The sequence below is a fragment of the Tenebrio molitor genome, chromosome 1 (genome assembly GCF_963966145.1).
Source record: "Tenebrio molitor chromosome 1, icTenMoli1.1, whole genome shotgun sequence".
In the NCBI taxonomy this organism is placed as follows: domain Eukaryota; kingdom Metazoa; phylum Arthropoda; class Insecta; order Coleoptera; family Tenebrionidae; genus Tenebrio; species Tenebrio molitor.
Genome location: NC_091046.1, coordinates 10,792,413 through 10,813,861, shown reverse-complemented (window position 1 = coordinate 10,813,861; position 21,449 = coordinate 10,792,413). Strand labels below are relative to the sequence as shown.

The 21,449-nt window shown below is 33.5% G+C and overlaps 1 protein-coding gene and 1 long non-coding RNA gene across 3 annotated transcripts in view; one reads left to right on the top strand and one right to left on the bottom strand.

Annotated features, from left to right (window-relative positions):
• The window catches only part of hig (hikaru genki), a 177,911-nt gene that overhangs the window by 53,422 nt on the left and 103,040 nt on the right, over window positions 1-21,449 (top strand). The gene's annotated exons all lie outside the window — the stretch shown is intronic.
• On the bottom strand, window positions 11,143-12,313 carry LOC138122424 (uncharacterized). Its single transcript, XR_011156494.1, has 2 exons — window positions 11,328-12,313; window positions 11,143-11,275 (listed from the first exon to the last, which is right to left on the bottom strand). It is a non-coding gene; the product is annotated as an uncharacterized lncRNA (long non-coding RNA).

The window sequence follows — 21,449 nt, the reverse complement described above, 5'->3', positions numbered from 1 at the left end:
ACAATGAGAGTTTATTGCATTGCATCTATACAAAAAATATACATTTGAAATAAAGGAGTAGTAAATGTCCGTAAATAAAATGGGCGACCATATATTTCTTTGTGCATAAAAATGTAATAAAAAGAGCTATTGGCAACTACGAAAGTGTACTTTGATCTTAAGAATTTCAATTAAAGCTCAGAAATAGGCGAGTTAAAATCGTGATCAAAGATAGCGTGACACCTTTATAAAGTCTCTTATTGAAGTTTGTTAAAATTTAATACAAAAGTTGCTTTGTACGCGAGACAAATTATACAAGGCAGGTAATATGCGAAAGGCACGCTGAAATTGTGCCTTTGTCCTTAAAGTCTTTTATATTCCGTCTGCGTCTTTCCTACACAACAAGAAACGTTAAATATAAGCTACATATTGCAACAGACAAACGGGAATTGTAATTTCGGTCAATAGATCAAAGTCACATCAGGAAATGTGCCAGTGTCGTATGAAAAATGTCCTTACCTCATTCGAACATTGTTCACTCTAATCTGGGTAGTTTTTTCGTCGATTCTTCATGGTGAATTTGTCGAGCGACGACCTAGAGCTGCGAGAGGCGACAATGTCCTCGGCACGAGTGAAAATTTCGTCCTGGAATGCGGTTAGTTATCCTCGCACCCTCGTTTCTTTCTACTGATGGCGGTGGCGAATGTCCACATGCACAGAGTACGATTGCGCTTTTGATGTCGTCAACCAACAGATTTCGAGTTAGTTCGGTTCAAAATAGTTTAATTGTGGCACAATGAAAACCCTTTTGAGACTATAAACAATGCAAAATTGTAATGTGTGCGTTCTAGCAGCACAGCAGAGAGATGTATTGTGAAGTTTTTGTCATTGTGTGTGGTATTGTAGTGAGTTACAAAGGATACAGTAGGAACTTCGAACAGTTTGAGCGTAAAGGATACCAGTCACGAATACTCCCGAATAGTTTTGATGGAAGCCCTTAAACAACAACGATAAACACAGAGTCAGCCTTTTGCTGATTAATGCCTCACTTGCCATAATCTTTTGTCTAGACTTTATTGGTCGTCCTCTGCTTTAAGGGCGGTTTCAGCTTCGCACAACTAACGCTATTTTACCAACAATAAACCCCTAATATTAACTGGTCGTCAGTAAATATCACCACATTACGGGCCATAAACATTCAAATGATAACTTAAATAATAAATTCTCCACCACCATTCGAGACCTTTCTTCTTCCTCTCGTTACCAGCACTGCAAACACTTTTTTTTTTTAAGTTATTCGTCATTACTTGTGCATAAAATCAAAATATCGTACTATTTCTACATCTTAAAAATTTAAAATTCCTTGGACCAAAGCTATCTCAAAAGATCCTCATCTTTTTTTTTGGTTTAAAAAGTATTTACAATAATTTTAAGAACTTCATGTCAATTTTATATTGATTTAGAGGAACTTAAACAACACAAATCTGTGTAAATCTGACGGAAGTTATTTTATTTGAAGAAATGCAAGACTTTGCGCGATATGGAAGAGTAAACATGTGGTTTTAGCACAATTGGGCTCCACCATGTATTATCAACAAGTAAGTGCGCTGTTGGATGTTCAATTTCCTGATCGGTGGAAGTCAAACAATTTGGTATGCGACCTCGTGATCCAACATTTGTTGCAAGAGAGTGCATTTAACGACGAGCTCTAAAAGCGCAGGATTTCAGTGCAAGTACCCTCTAATTACAGTTTCAACTTTCAACTGCAATAATCATGATTTTTTTGTTTTAATACAATTTTTATAGTGCAGTCATTTTTGACACTTGATTTGGAAAGTTCGTATTTCTTCTCTTTCTTGTCCTTTTTGAACATGCATTGGAATCCATATCGAAATATCATTTTTCTTATGTCTGTGAAATTCTTTTTCTGGTAAAGGATAAGGAAAACTTTTTTTTTCTTTCGGTAAAATCTTTCGATTTCTTGCAATGTAGTTATTGAAAATAAATTCATTTTCAGTTCCTCAATATGACCAGCTATTTAGCAATGCTATCAAAAGCATAAGTTTTCCATTGTCACTTGCAATGTAAAATCTTTCTTTCAGCTTCTAAAAAAATTCAGTGTCAGCGAAGTAATATTTACCTTCGGCTATATCTTTTTTGTGCCTCCGGCCGGAATTCGGTAGTTTGTAGATCTCGAAATCGTCCAGAAACACATGCGTTGCCGGCCTAGTCCGGCAAAATGTAGGGATTTTGAGTTGTCATCGGTTTCGGTTGGCATTTGTTATCAGAATTCTATCAAACGTCAATGTTTGTTCTGTGGATGGCTCGTTAAAAATGTTTTTCTATTTATAACAACGTACAAACTACAAAGAAGCAATATTTAACTAAAATTAATTAATTAAAATTACGTTTCGAGCCACTTCTTGAATATGGGCTGGTGTATTTATTACAACAAATGTTTCAGGAAAATGTCAAAAACAAAACAAATTAATTAAATTTAATAAATGTCAGGAAACAAGAGCCATGTTGATTTTAAAATTTAAATGTTTAAATGTAAGTGTTGCCAACACAAAAAAAGTCCATAATACCAATTATTAGAACAAGTGCTTTAACTTCCATTTAACAAAAATCCGCATAAGTCGGCACGAAAAATTTTGTGTATCACACGTCCAGAAACCGTTTTGCGAGCATTCGTACTTACAATACTCGTCTAACGACTCGTACTGCAAACCGCACTCATGCTCGCAAACGTGCAGTTTCTGGCCTTGTGATACAAATAATTATTATGATACCGAAAAGGACTCTCTGTGAGTTCTTTTTCATCCGAATTAATTAAAATTAAATGAATTAGTAAATAATTTACTCTTTTACAAATGGACAGTTAGAAAAAAGTACAGTACAGATCGATTTGTATTTCTAAATAGTCATCCTTTAACATAAATTACAATTTTCCATTCTACCTAATGATGACGCAAGACGGGAGGGAATTAAAAAAATTTAAGTGGGTCGAATCCTCTATGGAATCATTTTAAAAGAAATTTATTGACGAACCGAGTCCGAGAAGACATTTTTCTCGCGCATAAGCGCATTATTTGAGGCACGAGCGACGAAGGAGCGAGTGCTTCATTTGCGCGAATGTGCATCGAAGTTTGTATAATATTTTTTGAAACGAACTTTATGCCTGATTTGTGTACCCTTTGTGAATAGATGGCGTTTATCCATGTCAATCGAATTAATAGCGATTTATTTTCACTCTTTCAAAATTTTCAACATTCAAATTGGAGAAATGGCGTTTTGTAAACCAGATTTTATTATTATTACATTACATATAAAATAAATTTTGTCAAAATTATCACTTCTTAAAGTGGTCCTAACCTAACTTTTGTCATTGATCTTCTAAGAATCTAAGACATACTTCACAATGTTGTGTAAAATTCAAAAACTATAGTAATGTCAACAATTACTCCCTAGGATTTAGAGATATTGGTTACTTGGTTGCCATAAATTTGGTTATGTTGGCGGCTATGTGGTTTCTGGTGACAAACAAAAGATATCATCGTAACCATATCAAAAACGTAGGGCAGCGAATTCGTTGTAACAGTTGCAAATGGCTAATTGCTCGCTAACTGATGTTTTTTCGTTTCAGAATCAGTTTTGGTTTCTGGGGATATTTCTAGTTGGACTTGCGCAAAGATTCTCTCAATTAATAGTAACCAATATTAGGCATTCAAAATTTTATGTAACTTCTAGTTACATAAAACATGAAAAATGTAATTTCCCTAAAAGTTCGAAGCCTATGGAGCAATTTCTTGTTGACATCACTATACTTAATGAACTTTTCAATTGAACACTCGATATAATGTGTAACATTTGGAGCTTCGGAGTTTCTGACATATTTATTTGAAAAAGTGAAAACAGGATGGCAGTGAAATTTCAAGTTTATTGCGAAATTTCTACAAAAAATAAATTCTTCAATAAAGAAATAATACATGGCTAAATTACAATATTTCAGTATCACCAAAGTAAATGTGGAATCAAAAAACTATATAAAAACAGATTAAAAGATCGTCCAAAATGCACATTTTTGAAACTCCGGTGCTTAATTTAGAATTCTGAAATTCTCTGAAAATGATAAGCGTACTGCCAAGAAGAAAATAAATTTAAATAGTTTTTGTTTGTTGATAGAAGATGAGTTTACAAAAATGTGCATTTTAGATTTTCTTTTGATTTGTTGTATGAGTTTATTGATTTCAAAATTATTTTAGCTATACTGACATTGAAATTCAGGTGAGTTCTTTCTGATGTTAAACTGATATTTCCCTACCATTCTGTTTTCATTTTTAAAAATCGATATCTTATGAACCAATCCAAAGGTCATAAATCGTACATCGCCATAAATCAGAATTTAATAGTGTATTCAAATCTGTAAAAAAAATGGGAATGGCGATTTAAAAAAACTGTGAATTACATTATTGCGCGGAAACGGAAAGCGTTGAAAAAATCAAAATTATTGGAAAATGTATATTTAAAAAAAACCAATTAACCTGCCCGAGGAGGAAAATATTTCCATTTTGCCAAATTTTTGGCGCTCACTCTATATTTTGATACGAATTTTTCCTAAATAAATACATTTAGGCCCGGTTGTATAAAGCTCAGTTAACATCATGTCAGCTAACAACGCGTCAAGTCGGAAATCCGCCCATTTGATTGGCTGATTTAAATAAAATGTTAAATATCCTCCAATCAGATCGCTTGACATTATGTTAAGTTTAACAAGGACTTGACATCGCTTTATGCAACCGGGCCTCAAAAACATTATTTATGAGCGAAATAAAGGTCGCGGATCATGTAATCGTCTTTTAAGAGACGTTTAAATGCAGAAACGACACAATCACTAATTTCTTAATTCGCATACATTATTCAAATATTTTAATGATTACAGGGATAATCTGTCTGTACCTTTCTAAAGTTTTTGTGGGAGAATAATTACCATATACAAAATCAATATCTAAATAAGCACCGAAACAAAAAAATTTATTCTTTAAAAAAACATTCCCTCGCCTTTGGGGTTTCACTTCATGCAATACATCATTCGATTTAGCAACCCCTTTTTTGTAGGCTTTAGCAAGTTTTTTCATGTGATTAGCTGATTTTGAATGTTTTATGGTTCACTTAAAGTTTTGCACTTGCCTGCAAATATTTTACATTTGCTCCTGTCAAATTTGTTTTTATTCCCTTTTTTTGGTTTACCGAAATAACGTGTTTTGTTCGGAGTAAGCTGAATGATTTATAATTATCTTGTTTGAAATATGGATATATTTCCGGATAATTTCCCAGTAAATCATTATTTAAAGAGCTTTGTACAAAAAGAATCGCAACATAATGTTACACATCCTCGAACCATTCAAGACAAATTGAGGCTGCTCTTTCGATTCTTTATTCCGGTTTCTGCAGTTCTCATTGTGTCAGCTCCGGGTAATTTCCTAAAAATATTTATGTCTGCAAATGTGTATCCACTTCCGCGCTTAATTCATAAACTTCTTGTCACTGTTTATGCATTAACCATCGACTATGAATAACTAATCTGCCCCATTACGGCTAAATTGCCGAAGCATTCAAGGAAGCGGATTACACAACTTCTTTCTTCTCGAACTGAGTCTTTTTGCCACTTTATCTCAAATTTTTGCCGACTCCGCTTTAATTAATTACGAAAATCTAAACCCAATAACGAAGACAATCGTATCGTTTAAATTTTCATTAAATCCAAAACTTTCGGTTCCGCTAATTTGGCTGTGTAACGTCAACAAGGACTCTCCAGTGGAACTTATTAGCTCTTTGTGTCTGTTAATACGTGCTAATGCTAGTAATGCTAGAAACCTTTTAGGCATGACTACTGTTGCCATTAAGTCTGCTCTAATTTATTGCCATCCTCTTGTTACGATAATTGAGGGAATAGCAGTGAGAGTGCTTGCGTGCACGTTTCAACAATTTTTGATTAATGGATGAATGTGGGCTAAGTGTGAAGTTGCGAACATTTTTTCCAGTTAAAACTGCTAAATTTTATCCTGATCCTAACAGACCAACACGACCTTTAAGTTTCGAACGCTTTTACATTTTTTTATTTTCCTTTTATAATATTTTCATGAAATACCTAATTTTACCGGAAACGCTATTCATTCATTTTTGCTAACATATTGCGAGCTGCAATTACCTTAACATGTTTCTTTCGACCAAAAACACTGTTGAAAAAATGAAAATCAGATGGATGGAGCCAGATCAGGTGAATATGATGGACGTAACAATTAATCTTACCCCAATTTCTTAATTATTTCAAGGCAACGATAAATTTTTATCTTTGACAAATGCAGTGTGCTCCCCATTATTCGTCTGCTACTGTTAAGCCCTTTCTAAAAAATCTCATCTATACCACCACCACCAACACAAAATTACAAATTTGGGAATATTTATATTTTGTTTGGGGGATTTTGTAAATGAGTAGCTTATTTAAGATCTGTTCTAAATACGGCGATTTACTTTGCGTCTGCTGCAGTTAATTGCATCTCATTTGAGATGTTCGCGGAGCGCTAATTGAGAATGTAATCTCTTGCAGTTTCAATCAAACTTTAAAGAACTATCATAGATTATGAGTTTCTCGTCTAGCTGTCTGCCGTAGAAGGGTGTTTTACGGCATTTAACCAAATAACCAGAAATTTCATTTTGTCCTGTCATAATAAGCAAGGAGTACATTCGCGTTGTTTTTATGAGGTGCTGTGCCAGAAGCCATTAGGCTAGCCTCAGGAGGGACGAATGCGTGGCAGGGAAGCGTGAACTACGACCAGTCTTGCGGTTCTAGAACAAACACGCTCCACTGCCCCCAACAGTTTTAAAAGTCGGAATTTAAAGGATACGAGCCCAGTATAAATTAGGTTTTTTTTTCATAATGGAGCTTGTCTTGCGTCATGCACAATCGAAAAATGAGGCGTGGGCACGATTCTGAAAAAAATTCCGTTGTTTCTGTCCAGAATTTAAATAATCATCATTTGGGGAGTTGGTACTGAAGGTGTAAAATAATAAAACATGTCGGTGTTATTCCAAATAAACTCCGCGTCGTAAACAAGCCTTATATTACGACAAGTCGACAACTTTTACAAATAAACAACCCCCGAAACTGTAATATGGGTGAAATGAGCCAAGGGGGAAAATCAGCTGTTCGGTGTGCATTAGAATACAAATGTACGGGAAACACGAGTATCACGGCGGTTCCTTTGTTATGATGTTACGACTAAAATAAAGTTGTCACTGGGTGGCGTCAAGAGGTGCAGGGAAGAAATAATAGGGCCTGTTCGAAAAATCTGGAAAAATACACTTTGTGGTTTGCTCTTTTGAAATTAATGTGTTTTTTAATTGGCTCGAGTTGGCAGCAGGTTCGGCATTTTAATGAAAAACTCCCTAAATTTGTGTTATCTCCATCTGTGTACACAATTGAAAAATTGGCTTGTTAAGTTCCATAATCTTATCTCTCGCAGACGCACATTTTTTAATAATACTCACACAAAATTATTTTAACCATAATCTACTGGTTAAATCATTCCACGGTGGAAAATTACAAAAAACCTTAAGAATGATTTTTTCAAAGGAATATTGCCAAAAATTAATACTATCTAAATAATCAAAACTTCACTAAGGTTAAACAGCTGATCCGTGATCTATAATCCGTGGTGCGTTCACAATCGACTCTTCAACGCCTACTTTGAGGATAAATTTAAATTAACACCCGATACGATACGACGCTATTGACAGTTCATATGAAAAATGTCGCCACACTGTTTGTGTGAAGCGGCAAAAATTTCATAACATGGGCATGGCTTGCTTCGACTACAATAATTTATAATGATACTGTATAATCAGTCAATTTGTTTCTTTACAAATAATTAAAAAAAAAATGTTTACGACCGCTAATGTAAATAGCGAAAATCGCACCAACAACCCCTGTAGTAAACGCTTCCTTATGTACGTGTACACTGTACAGTAAATTAACTCCGCCCACTACTTGTTAGGGAATTTTACGATTTAGCCAAATTATGATGACAGCACCTATGACTGTTGCTAAGCAACGGCCGTTCAGTGACAGTTTAGACTTCTTTCAATTGACATTTTCATCTCGTAGCGCGATCGTTATTTAATAAAAAATAACACTTATAACTATTTTATTTGCTTCTTAACTAAGTGAACTCAATTTTAGCTGTAAAATGTTCAGCGCAAGCAAATAATGGAAATGCTCAAACAATCTACTGCCAAAGAAATTTCGCGAGTGTTTATCAAACATTTATAAATTCGAAACAAAGGAATAACATTAAAATTCCTTTTCAGAGAATGTAGTGTTGGCAAATTTCAAAGACAATTCCAATACAATGAAATCATGTGCTAAAATAATGTATCTCTAAGTAATGGTCGTAGAAAAAATCCTTTTCTGAGAATGTACTGTTGGCATATTTAGAAAACAATTCCAATACAATGAAACCATCTGCTAAAATAATACATTTCTGTTGTATCTGTAAGTCGTAGAAAAATATTTTTTTAGAAATTTTGTGGGGATCATTCCGATCGTAGAAAAAGTCTAGTACGGGTCGTACAAAAAGTATAGTACATTACTCGAATAGTAACGAGATTACGTACACGTGGGTTTAAATTACTCGCTCCTTCGTCGCTCGTATGTAATTCATCCACCTGTACGTAAAATGTTCTTTACTACTCTCGTAATGTAATATACTATTACTTGATCTTCCTGACGTACTTGTGTAGTTTGTGTAGTATCTCGGTGAATTAAGCTTTCAAGGAGAATTTAAGATATAAAAAGAAATCGGAACATCAAACTTTTATAAAGGAATGTTAGATTTTAACGTCCTTTCCAAGGTGTCATAAAATTTGCTTACAAATTGTGTTTTCTGAAAAATAACTAGACTTTTATAACAACTCAATATCTTAGCGTCAACCAATGAAATTACATAGTCACAATTTACGGAGAATGATTTCTGAAAAGTTTATTTTTCTATAAGATTTTACGAGGATGGTTCATCATTTATTGCTCTGAACGCTGAAATAAACGGCTAGGAAAAAACAACTTTATCTTTAGATATTTTAAAATTCAAAATTTACATCTATGTATGTATCCCTTGGGCACTCCTAATTAAAGAATTACTGAACGTGCTCTGATGGGATTTTCACTAGTTGTTAGAGTGTTTCTTTAACGTCAATTTTAGTAAAAATCATTGCACCACTTTGCAAGCTCAGCAGCAACGAGTAAGGTGAAGCAAGTCGGCGAATTTCTGTAGCAAGCATTCGGAGAGGTTGATTAGATACGGAGTGTTTACAAAACATTCTAAAGTAACGTTCATTGATCCACATAAATGACAAACTAAATATTTTACATGTTCACATAAAATGCGAATAAATAGTATCGCAAACTGTGATTTTACGGAACTCATATGGCTATTAAGTACTCACTGTGTCAAGCACACTTGTTAGGTAAAACATTACTTTTCAAAACTTGTTCCAAAATATACTTAATTTTCAGCCGTTTTGGGGATGATTACTCATAACTACGAAGTACGAACTATTTGGGTCAAGCAGTAATTTTCTCTACTTCGTAGTTAATTTATTTTTATTCCTTCTTTCTTTCTTGTTGGTTTGTAAATGGGTTTAAGCCTGTTGACCAATCTACTTAATAATAGGTAGGTATTTTACTGCCCAAAAAGTCTCCCCCCAAACGCAGCATTTGTTTTCAGAGACGACAATGTTATCTGCTAATTAGTAGAGCGAGGGCTTAATAGAGAAAAGGATTTTTAATCCCGTGCGCCGCTCTAACTTAGTCCGCTCTGTAAATGATCCAGCGAAATCCCATCCGTTTTTTGTGTTCTCTCTTCAATTCCCTTCGACTAAATTGGTTGTAAAGGTGCTCATTTAAATACATTTAAATAGAAAGACGGTGGTGCATTTCGTGCGAAATCCTTTGAGGCCCAGATTGCGCCAATATACGTCCTGCGTTCGCCGAACTCGCATCTATGTATTTTAAAATGAGTCTAACATAATCGCAATTGATGTTCCAGTAATTATTTCAAATTAATATCGGCCAACCGCGGCTAAACTTCCACTACGAGCTGTCCGGATGATTAATGATGTTGCGTAACAAAATAATAATTTAATACTAATGCCGGCTGGAACAAGCCGCCGATTCAAATGTGAATTATTCATCTTTGTCTCGTTTCGGGACTGTAATTTGGTACAAAACATAACGCAAACCATCGATTCTGCTCGTTTAAGTGGGGGTCGAGTCGTTATCACGAAAGCAAAAAGAGAACTTAATATTCCATCTTTGACAGAATTAATGTAGATTTTATGATATTAGGCACCTTTGATCCTGCCCCATAAGTTATTTCGTGGCATTTGCATTTCCTCCTTGTGCTCCCTCTCAAATTCAAGATCGGCAAGATAAACATTCATCTCCGGAGTTTTCTCGCTAATTTTCTTACACAGTACCACCCTAACTTGATTTCATGTTTGTATTTTGTGTGTAGCGCAAATATGGAATCGGAACAGTCGAGGGACGTACCCGGGAGCTTTCATCCGACGGACGATTTATAAAAGACACGAGTGCGCTATTTACAGAATTAAACCGACCACTAAATTTCCACTGATAGATTATATCTGCAATAACGAACGTTTTATCCTGTTTTTCTTCTGTAAAAAAAGCATATAACAATTATTTCTTAATACCGATATTGTGTTGACGTATCAGCAATGTTCAACTGAATTATTCTTTGTTGCTTCCTTAACAGTTTCCATAGAAATAAGAAATATTTTTTAATACATATGATAATGATACAAAGCATTTTAAGCAAGACAAGATACAGAATGAAGACGAAAATATCATTGATAGTTTCCAAAATGCAAGAATATTTTAACTGTACAGAGTGATCAACAAGAAACCAAATCAAGAGTGCTACCTCATCTTTTGTTTTATCGAAACGTATTTCCATCATGAATCAGCCGCTTTTATTTACTTGCTGTGCAACTCGTTTTGTTGGTTGCCTACCTCTCAAAAATCTATTATTAATTGCCTTTATAAATTTTTTGTAATTCATGAATAATAGATTTAAAAGCAAGTTATAATTAATTATTATTTATTATTGATTAAGGAAAAAACACACAGTTACACAAAATTCCTTCATAAGGCACAATCTTGAGTTACAAAATTTTAAAAATAATTATTTTTCACAATTCTTTGTTTTGTTGTTTTCTGTAAGTGTAAAAGTTATTATTCTCTAATTTTTGGGTAATTGAGAACTTACTCGTATTTTTCTAGCAGTGTTTAAAACATTTAAATTACTCCAAGGTCAAAAAATAAGTTTTCACAAAAACTGCTCAAAATGTTCTCCATTGTGGTCCAGACAGAATCAAACTTGCCTCTCATAATTTCAAAAACCCTTATGAAGCTGTCAATTTGTTTAAAGTAATGTGTGGGTTTTATTTCTTGCAACACACAAAGGGAAACAAATTAATATCCTTCTTAAAAATTTTCTGATAAGTGCCATAACACAATTTAACTTGCTGTCTTAAACGCCTTACGAAAGTTGAGGGATGTTCCTTGATAATTTGTCGAACATTTTGCACCGTTTCTAAAATTTGAACTAAGGACTGACCTGACTTCTTCTTAATGATGGATTATGATGTGTTAAAATTAGGCACTATAATTTTAAGACATTGATAAACTTGTTGATAACCAATACCATCAGGTTCAGACATCTGGCTTGAAATTCTTCGGTGTAAGGGGGTACAAAGTAAAGTCAGTTTTCATTTTCTTGTTTCACCCTCTTTCGAAAATAATCTAATAAAAATGCCTTCTCTTTAATGGTAAAACCCATTTTACAACTTATTCTGGGATAATTATTGCTTACAACTTCAATAAACGTCTGTAAACTTTGCCGAAATCGAAGATTTGTTTTCTAGGTTAAATCACTTAAATTGTCAACAACAACAACCTTGAATTTTGAAATGTGACATTTCAACGAAGCATCTCCGTACCAGTGGCGTCGCGTTTGGCAATAAAGATGATAATTTACTTACTCTTACAAATGTAAAATGTTGCTCTTGTTAATCTTATAAATTGTTTCCCTTATCTTATAATAATAATAAAATGAACAATTATAATTCCAACGTCTAAAATTCATAAGGTATCATTTTTTATTAAATAGCGTTTGAGACCATAAATTGTCTACGCCCATGTTTTCACGGATTATGTGCATATGATTTTGCTACGACGTGACCGATAATTTGCAACGCTTGCTCTGATTTAGATTCTTGTTGATCACTCTGTATAGTTATCATGACGCATGGTGAACCGAAAAATCATGTCAATCAAATTCTGACTTTTAGAACAAGAAAATGTACCAAACAAAGCTAAAAAAGAACTATATATAATTTTCATTGTTAGTTAATTAAAAATAAGAATTTTCAAATAGACTCAAAAATAATTTGAAGGCCAAATAATGTAGAAAACTACGAAAAATTATTCAATTACTAAGGTTTTAATGGCATATACAGGGTGTTGTGGACGTTCACTTTAACCATCAATAGAACTCGTCAAAATAATGGTTATGACATCATAAACAACCGACTGGCTTTTACACGAAAAAGTCTTAAGTTTTTATAACACAAAATTATTTTGCCTCCATTTTCATTCTTTAATAGACATACTCGTATTAACGAACGCCACGTCATCATCTGTGATTCACGGAACATTTTTCGAAATTTTTGGTTGGCAAAGCTTGATGCGGAATTATCTTGTCATGCATGTCAGTTTAAATTAGAAAATGTGTTAAGAACAGGAAGTGTCCAGTGGAAAAATTTGACCGTATTTTTAGCACAATTTTTAGGGGATGTACTATGGCGGACAATAAATTTAGGCCGGCAAATTTCTGACATTTCAGAAAAGTCAATGCAAGCGACCATTTATTGTCATTATGACTGATGTGTCAGTTTGTCAAACTGAAGGTTTTCAAGCTGTTTGGCGTTTCCTTCGCCTTTTTCGTAACTTACAGATCATGACGCACTAGCATAACGGATTTGTAGTAGCACTTCTCTCTGGTGCACGCTTCTTTTCCCAATTTTAATTTTGATTATCGCTGTCACGATGACAAGAATGACAAAAATCGAAAATGGGGTTAGTTGAACATAATGCCAGCTTCACATTTAGTACATGCAAGATTATCTTGATTATTATCTGACAGAATTTGGATAAAACAAAAGGCGACTAGATCAAATTTTTACTTTTAAAATAAAGACATTGCCAACCTCCACAAAAATCCCTAAATCGACTAAATTAAAAAAAATTGTTTAAAAACGGCATAAAAAGAGCAAATTTCAAAAAAATAGCGTTAAAAAAATCGTTTCATAAGACCTTGAAGCACTCATTATTTAAATAACTCGTGGCTACGCCACTCATTTTTTAAACTTGAATTCGTGCTTCAAGACTAGTCTTATGAAACTTGGTTTTTTAATATACTATTTACTGTCTGCTACGTTTTAATTAACCATTATTCCATCTGCGGAGTGTCAAATTAAAGGTTTGCAAAATGTAAAAAAACATCGCTTTCAGAAAAATTATAAATAAAATGGTACCGTTGTTTGTGGCGATTTGTACTGTTGTTAAAATTTATACATAACACCCTGTATGCTTGTAACTCAAGAATCTGGAAAGCATGTAATATTTTGATAACTTTTTTTGGAACGTATTCTGCGGTTGATGTTTCTTTCAGATAATCTAAGTAAGAAAGAAGAAAATTTGTTCACAACCCAATAACGAACCGAAATCTTAATATTTTGAAAATTAAGGGTGGTTTATTCTGATGCAAAGCGCATACCCCATCTATGCTGGTGTCAGAAATGTTCCCTCGAAAACAATGGCTCCTCGCTTGAGTGAACGCAAAAGTAAGTGACTAACTTACGTCAAAGGAAATAATCGGGCTTCATTTCTTTGAAAATGACAATTATAATACAGGAACGATCATTGGAGGTAATGTCGGGGGCGTGATTGAAAACTTTGTACGCTTTGAGGTAGAAGATAAGGCATTGATGTGGTTTCAGCAAGATGAGGCTACTGTTCACACGGTTGGATCTCTCAAGGCCAATTTTCGTGAGTGAATAGTTTAACCAAAATTTGTAATTAATTGACCATTACATTCTCCGGACCTGATTCCTCTCGAATTCTTGTTACGGAATTACCTGATGAAAAGAAAAGTTGAAGAACAACAAGGATGACCGGGTCTTTTTCGTAACGCCAAGGACAAAACATTTATGTGATTAAGTTTTACGTAAATAATATTCTAAAAAGACCCATTACGGGTGTGCAATAAAGTGAATATGCTTACAAAGCGGTTTCTATCTTTAGGTTCATCCATATTCCCATGGGTTACTAAAAAGTCCAAGATGGAGCGAATTGTATAATTATATCTGCGGTAACTAAAGTGGTCTAAAAGTTATATAGAATTGTTTCTACTGTTACGCTTACGTCTTTCATATATTGGGGCATCCCATAAGTAAATCGGTAAAATTGTAATTTTAATTTTTATCGGAAATATAATATTTTTATTATTATTTACAACTTGTATCCTTCTTAATGTTAAATTTTGAATAGGTACTCTGGTGGGAAAAGTATTTCGGTTTTGGGCTAAAAAATAAATATAAATTCTCAATGTGGACAGAGTTGCTTCCATAATTTCCCTGGGATTATCTACTGATTCGGCTGTTCTCTTGTTTGATCTTCGTATTCCACCTCCACCCGGCGGCACGGCAATTTTGCCGGAGTACTAACACTATTACGGATATTACTATCAAGTAATAGTGCAGTGCTTATCAACATAATTACCGGCGTCTCGCCTCCACATTTTGACTTTGTTGTGTTTTATTATGTTCTGTGTCAATGTTAAGAAACTTCCTCACGATGTGACATGAGTATAATAATATACCTTTTTGAATTTCAACTACCAATGTGTTATCTAAATCCAGAATTTTTAAATTTTTAAAAAAAGATTGCGGTACTATTCCCGTTGCTGAAATTACAAGTGGTAAAATCGATTTTTTTTCTAAACACCAAAGATTTCTCATAGCAACGGAGAGCTATTAATTTTTGTGTTATATGTCTTCTACTATTATTGGTTTATTTTCTAACATGTTCTCTCTAAATAATTTAAGTTTTCCTTAGATCTTAGTAAGCGTTGTCAGAAGAATGGTTGGCGCTTAGCCGGAGACATGTTTCTTTCTTCATGACGGTCCATAGTCCGATTTGGCAAATTTTTTATGTCATTGTATAAAACAAACTTAAAAAACAAATAACCTACATTTTTAATGACCTATTATGAAAGATGACATCTTTCTTAGTACGTCTGCAAAAACGTGATGGGTCACAACGAAGAATATTCGAGATATTTTTGAAATTTAAAAAATATACCTAAATTTTTATCGATTACAAAAATCGGGTTAGTTCAGCAATTACATGGATTTTGAAGTAGAAAAAAATTCTATTAGCTAGCTACACTGAATTTTTATTTGATTTATTTTAAAACATCGGCCATCATCTACTTGTGTACTACTCGCGACCTATCAGAGTGTGCCATTTTAATTTTCCAAAATGGATTTAATTTATAACAAGATACAAAGTTAGTTCAGTAATCTTGCCGGGGCAACTTTTCTCGTTTTGCTCCCCCTGCTGCAACCCTCAGCAATTATTTTTTCAGTCCAAAGATTATGAAAGAGTTTGCAGAATCCAACATATTTACTTCCGCTCGAACAATTCGCGCACATCGAAAGATAACGAACGCCATTGTATAAATTTCTCATTAATAACGGCAAATTGTCGTATTTTTATTTCTCTCGTGTGTTGTTATTATTCGCGTCACATACATCACCACATTGTTACAATGAATATTGCTCCGCGATGCCATTTCAATGAATCCGTCGAACAATGAAAGAACCTGTCAATGTAAATGTAAGATTTATTTTTCAAATTCAAATTACCAACAATACGGAATTGTTTACGCTACGCTGATTGTATGAATTTCAAATTTTACCGAGTTTGCCACATCATTTCTATAAATCGAAACAAGGATTTGTATCTGAAACTCCATTTACAAATAATAAAAACATAAAATGTTGGCCTTGTTGTGGCTTGGTTGAATCTCGCTAAAAAAATATTCCAACAATTTTAAAAACATGTCGAATTAATAAAGAATAATAATCCGCGATGTAGATTTTTATCAATTTTAATTAAAATTTTAACCAGGAGGACGAGTTTTTTTTTATTGATAAACAGGATAAATTGTAAATGGATCCAACAACATCAGGGGATCTACAATATTTAAATTTTGTCCCAAAACATTTTCCATCGCAGTTTTGTTTTAAAATTATGTGAATATTTTTACCTAAAAACTAAATCGTATTGTAGTGTTACGAGTCAAGTTTAAATAATCGTCTATCTAGTCATCTAGAATTTCATTTCTGCAGTGCACTTACAAGATAACAAATTCGAACAAAAGTCATGTTAAAAATTCCAAGCACACAGATAAGGCAAAAATACGTTATCTCTCATAAAATTCTCTTTGAATAAGTTTTCTCTTATCGATTGAGCCAGATGTTGCAGAATATTTTGTATATTTATTTGACATTTATTTAAATTCTTTGAATTAAAGCTGGGTAAATACGTTTGAATATGTAGTTTTATCGTGCCGACCAGCTGCACCTTTCAAATCCGAATTAATAGAGTTAATCGTTTTCACAAAGAACTTAATTGTAAAATCTCTAATATACAGCTTTTGCCACTAAAAGTTTGTAAAGGAAAATAATAAAAATAAATAAATAAACACTGTTGTTATTAGCATAAATTGCATTTAGTTATCGCGTGGCTCAGTATTTAAATTACTTTCCGGCAAACGGTGAAACGTTCAATGAACGTTTGTTAAGGAAACGAATTTATTTCTTGAAAGGCCAGTAATTATAAGACCATAAAAACTAATCTCTCCCTTTGGGAAATTTACGATTAGAAGAGAGAATAAAGTGGCAATAGAAATAAAAGTTTTAACAACTTTAATTAACAAAAAAGTAGAAAGGACGTTTCAACTACATTAGGGGTCTGCGAAGAGAAATTCACTTACCTACGTAGTTTTAATGGCTTTAATTTATCTTAATTTAATTTAAAGGCAACAAAAGGTAAAATCAAGAGGTTGCTACAGATTGATGTCTCCGTTGGGCCATAGGAGTTAAACTTGGCTGAATGCATGGAATAAAATACAATTGTGTTCTTTGAATGCAAATTTCGCTGTGACAGATTACACCAGAGCTACTTTGTCCTAGTTTAATTCACTGAGACAATACGACGGAAATAATTCTCTTTGTCTATTTATCTTTACTGCGGCAGTGGCATATTTTACTCAGTACGAAAAGAAGTGACAAGCTACTAAGTAAATAAATTCGGTGATACGAGTATGTGGAGTCAAAAAATAAAATCATCAAATAAGTTAGAGTCTGCTATGAAATGTAAGTTCGCTCGTGTACAGACAAAAACACTTAATAAGAAACCATTAATCTGGAAAGGAAGCGCTTATCTCGTGTGCTCTTAACAAAATACCATGGGCTTACAACACTTACTCTTTCTGTGTGTAACACTCGGAAGCCTAAAATACACAACGTGCTTAAAAAGTGGCAACTTCGTGGAGATATGTTGCCTTTAGAAACCAAAGTAACAATTCTAAAGTAATAATTGCAACTCGTGGCTTGATAACCCTAAGCAATAAGAAAGAAAAGTAGTTAATAGTAAAAGTTAGAAATGTTTAGAATTTACCAATTGGTCTGGTTCGCTTGAGCAGTAGATGAATGTGTAGTTCAACAAGTAATTGCCAGTATTCAATAGCGAGAACTAGACTTATTTGGCGCAAGGAAATGAATACGTTGCTTAATTTTGTAATAATTACGACAAATTATACTAAACTTGTGTCAATATTTTAGCATTATTTTATTATACTACATATGTATTTGTATTGATTTAAAGTGATTTGGAGCCTTTAAAGGGCTCGTCGAACAAAAAAACCATGTATTCAACTCGTTCGTGTGTAAATTGGGCCTTTTTTGGCATGAGTGGGCCAGTTTAAAACGCGAGTGAAACGAGCGTTTTAAAGGCCCACGAGTGCCAAAAAAGTCCAATTGACACACGAACGAGTTGAATAAACTACTATTAAATCCACTACGGTAACATTGCAAGGTAATGTACGAGTACATCTTTGTTTACATTGTATTACCGTTAATAATGTATGTAATGTATGTAACCAACAGTAATTGTTTTTTTTTTGTCTGAAATTTTTTTCCATATTATTTTCTTGTACATTTAAACATCCTCGATAGATAGTAAGTAGTTAGTACGCCAATTTTGGGACAGCCTGTATCTACTGTTATTATTACATAGTTTAATTTGGGCTAGAACAAACTGCTGCTGAAAGAGCAAGAAAGACTAACGCTGCTTTGAAGAATTGTACAGCTACAGAATGTTCCACTCATTTTGGTTTTGTAAAATTTCACGATGGTAATGAAAGCATGAAACACAAAAAGGTCGAAATCGTAATGACTTCTTGACAATGACGTTTTAAATATAATGAGAGTGTCAATCCTATAATAACGGGAACGTAGCTTGCACTTAGACGCACAAAGTGCAACAACTTCGCTTATCATTAGAAGAAAAAAAAACGACTTACACATGTCTTGACGAATGGTAATTATAAAACTGGACACGGAATCTGCTTTGCACTGCTTTTGAGAAACATAAATAATTCATTAAAAAATATCATGTGAGAGGAAAGTTTGGGCTCTCCCAAGCGATCACCACAAGGAAATAATTGGTACAGTAATTGGTACAGTGGATTTCGTCGGCACAATAATTTTCTTAATTTTAGCGAAACTTGGCTGTAATAAAAAATCGTTAAGTTTTGTCAATATAGAGGACCTGCATTGGTTGCATGAACGCTCGACATATAATAACCTTCCGGAAGCATTTAGGGATGAAGCTCTACTACAGGTGTCCCAGAGTTGCAAAAAAGCTCCATCACTTGTTTCTTATTAAAGATATCAACTTTTCCTTTTTTCCATATGATAGCTACGCTTCTACTGCACATTTGGAAATATTGCTGTATACAGTGCATTTTTTTTAACTGTTGCCATAGGGAATTGCATGGTAAAACTTATACCCCCTGTTAACTTTTGTTCTGATGAAAATATTCAAACCATTTTTGGAACAAAGTTGGAAGATTTTTTAAACTATCGGATAGATTACAATTCATTACATTCATTACATTCAATTCAAGAAGTTGTGAAAAAATATTTCTAGCGCTTCGGAATAATAGTACGTCGAGCGGTCGCCAGAATAGCGTCCCTGTCGGCTCAATATAAAAGTTTACTAAGAGTAGGGCAAACGCGTATATTTGACAACTATTTTTGATCCAAATTTATGTCAGTTTAATGTCATTAGGTCAGTAGCGTCACAAGAGTTTCTTTTAACGGATCAGAATAAATAAAAAAATGAAAAATACTGGAAAACCAAACCAAACAATATTTTATTGAACAATAATAAATATTTTTGCTTAAAAATTCATTTAAATACTAAATACGAATCTATTGTTTTAAATTTTGAACCATATCCCTCATGGCATGACTCTTGCTGAACCATTTAATTTTTTGGCGGATTCTGATTTCCCTTTTTAATTTCGCAGTATAAATTTTTAAACGATAAACCATCAATTTTAATGCAAACTTTGATTTTATGTTACAACAACGTCGAAATTTGATTGCCTGATAATCAGGATCGGCAAAAACTCCATCCTTTAGAATTTTCAATATATTTCCGCTGTAGCTATTTTTCTTTAAATATTTTTTTAAATTGGAAAATGCTTTTTCTACTAAAATTGCAGTCTGAAATGTCTTGTCCGTCACATAAAACAGACATCTTGCTTTGTATTCCTTTAGAGCTACAAATTTAGAATAACGTCTAATAGTAATTCGTTTAGTTTTTGATCCTAAAGCCAACATACAATCCTGACAAATTTTTTGTTTCCTCATTTCCCAATTTAACACATTTAATGCATGGGAAACTTTCATTTTGTTGAAATGTCCCGTATTCAATAAATCGACGCTTAATTTTGGTGGAAATTTTAAATCCACAGTTTCTTCTTCATCACAAAATGTTTTTATATGTTCAATTTTCACAAGATTGCTTGGTAATTTATATTTTTCTACAAAATATGGTGATAACTGTATACTTTTGTTCTGCACCAAACAATTCTTAATATTTTTCAATAAATGTGGCCCATCTGCTAAGAAGTAGATTTTTCGTCCATCAGAAGGATTTATAATAAAATTTTTAGTGGCACGATGTTTTCCAGCCATTATTCCAAAATTTTCTCCACATAGCTTGATTTGCAGCCCCCATATCAGAAGTAACAGAATGAATTGTTAAACCTATTTCACTGGTTTTCTGAAAAATTTCTAGTAGGATATCTCCTAGAATCATTCCGTTGGTGCTGTCTCCCGTGTAGTAGAATGCGGCTATTTGCTTCCACCTGGTTGAAATTCATCCTAGCATAATTACCAAAGCTTTACTGGCTACACCTTTATGTTGAGGGAAAGTAATATTGCCAACATATGTTCCGGTTTGAACGCAATAGTCTAATCCAGGCTTTATATCCATTTCATCCAAAACTAACATGCAATCTTTAACAAAATCATTATTGAATGTCTCTATCTTAATTTTCATAAAATTTATAACATCATCTAAAACTCCCGACTTAAACTGTAAATTTTGTAAATGATAATTTAATGTGCGAATTGCTGGAAATGGCAATTTCATTTTTCTCAACATGGTATATCCACTGGTTCCACATGCAAATTTACGTTTCCGTGATTTGGTTAAAGTTTCGTTTGAACATTTCCTGAATTTTTTTGTTCTAATGGCCTGAAGTTGATCTTCTGTAAAAACATTTTCCAATTTTTCTTTTAGTTCTTTATTTTGACGTTTTTGTAAGTAGAGGGCATTACTTAATTTTTTGTTATTTACTTTAAAAATCATCAATCTCTTCTTTAAATTCTGAATTTTTTTTTGGAGACGGACGTGATCAAAATTTTCTTTAAATTGGTTTAAATTATCCGGTAACGCAGCACACATTTTTTCTTCTATGTTTGAATTTAATGAGAACTTCGGAAAGCCGAAAATAGAAGGTGCAGCATGCTTCTTCAGTACTTTCCCATAAATTTCCCACTGATCTTCTGAAAAATGGTCTGCACATATTCTTCCATTCTTCGGTGGCGTTCTATTCATGTGCTTTGTCCAAATAGAACGCTTATATGGGTTTTTCGGGATAGATTTGAAAATTATACCATCT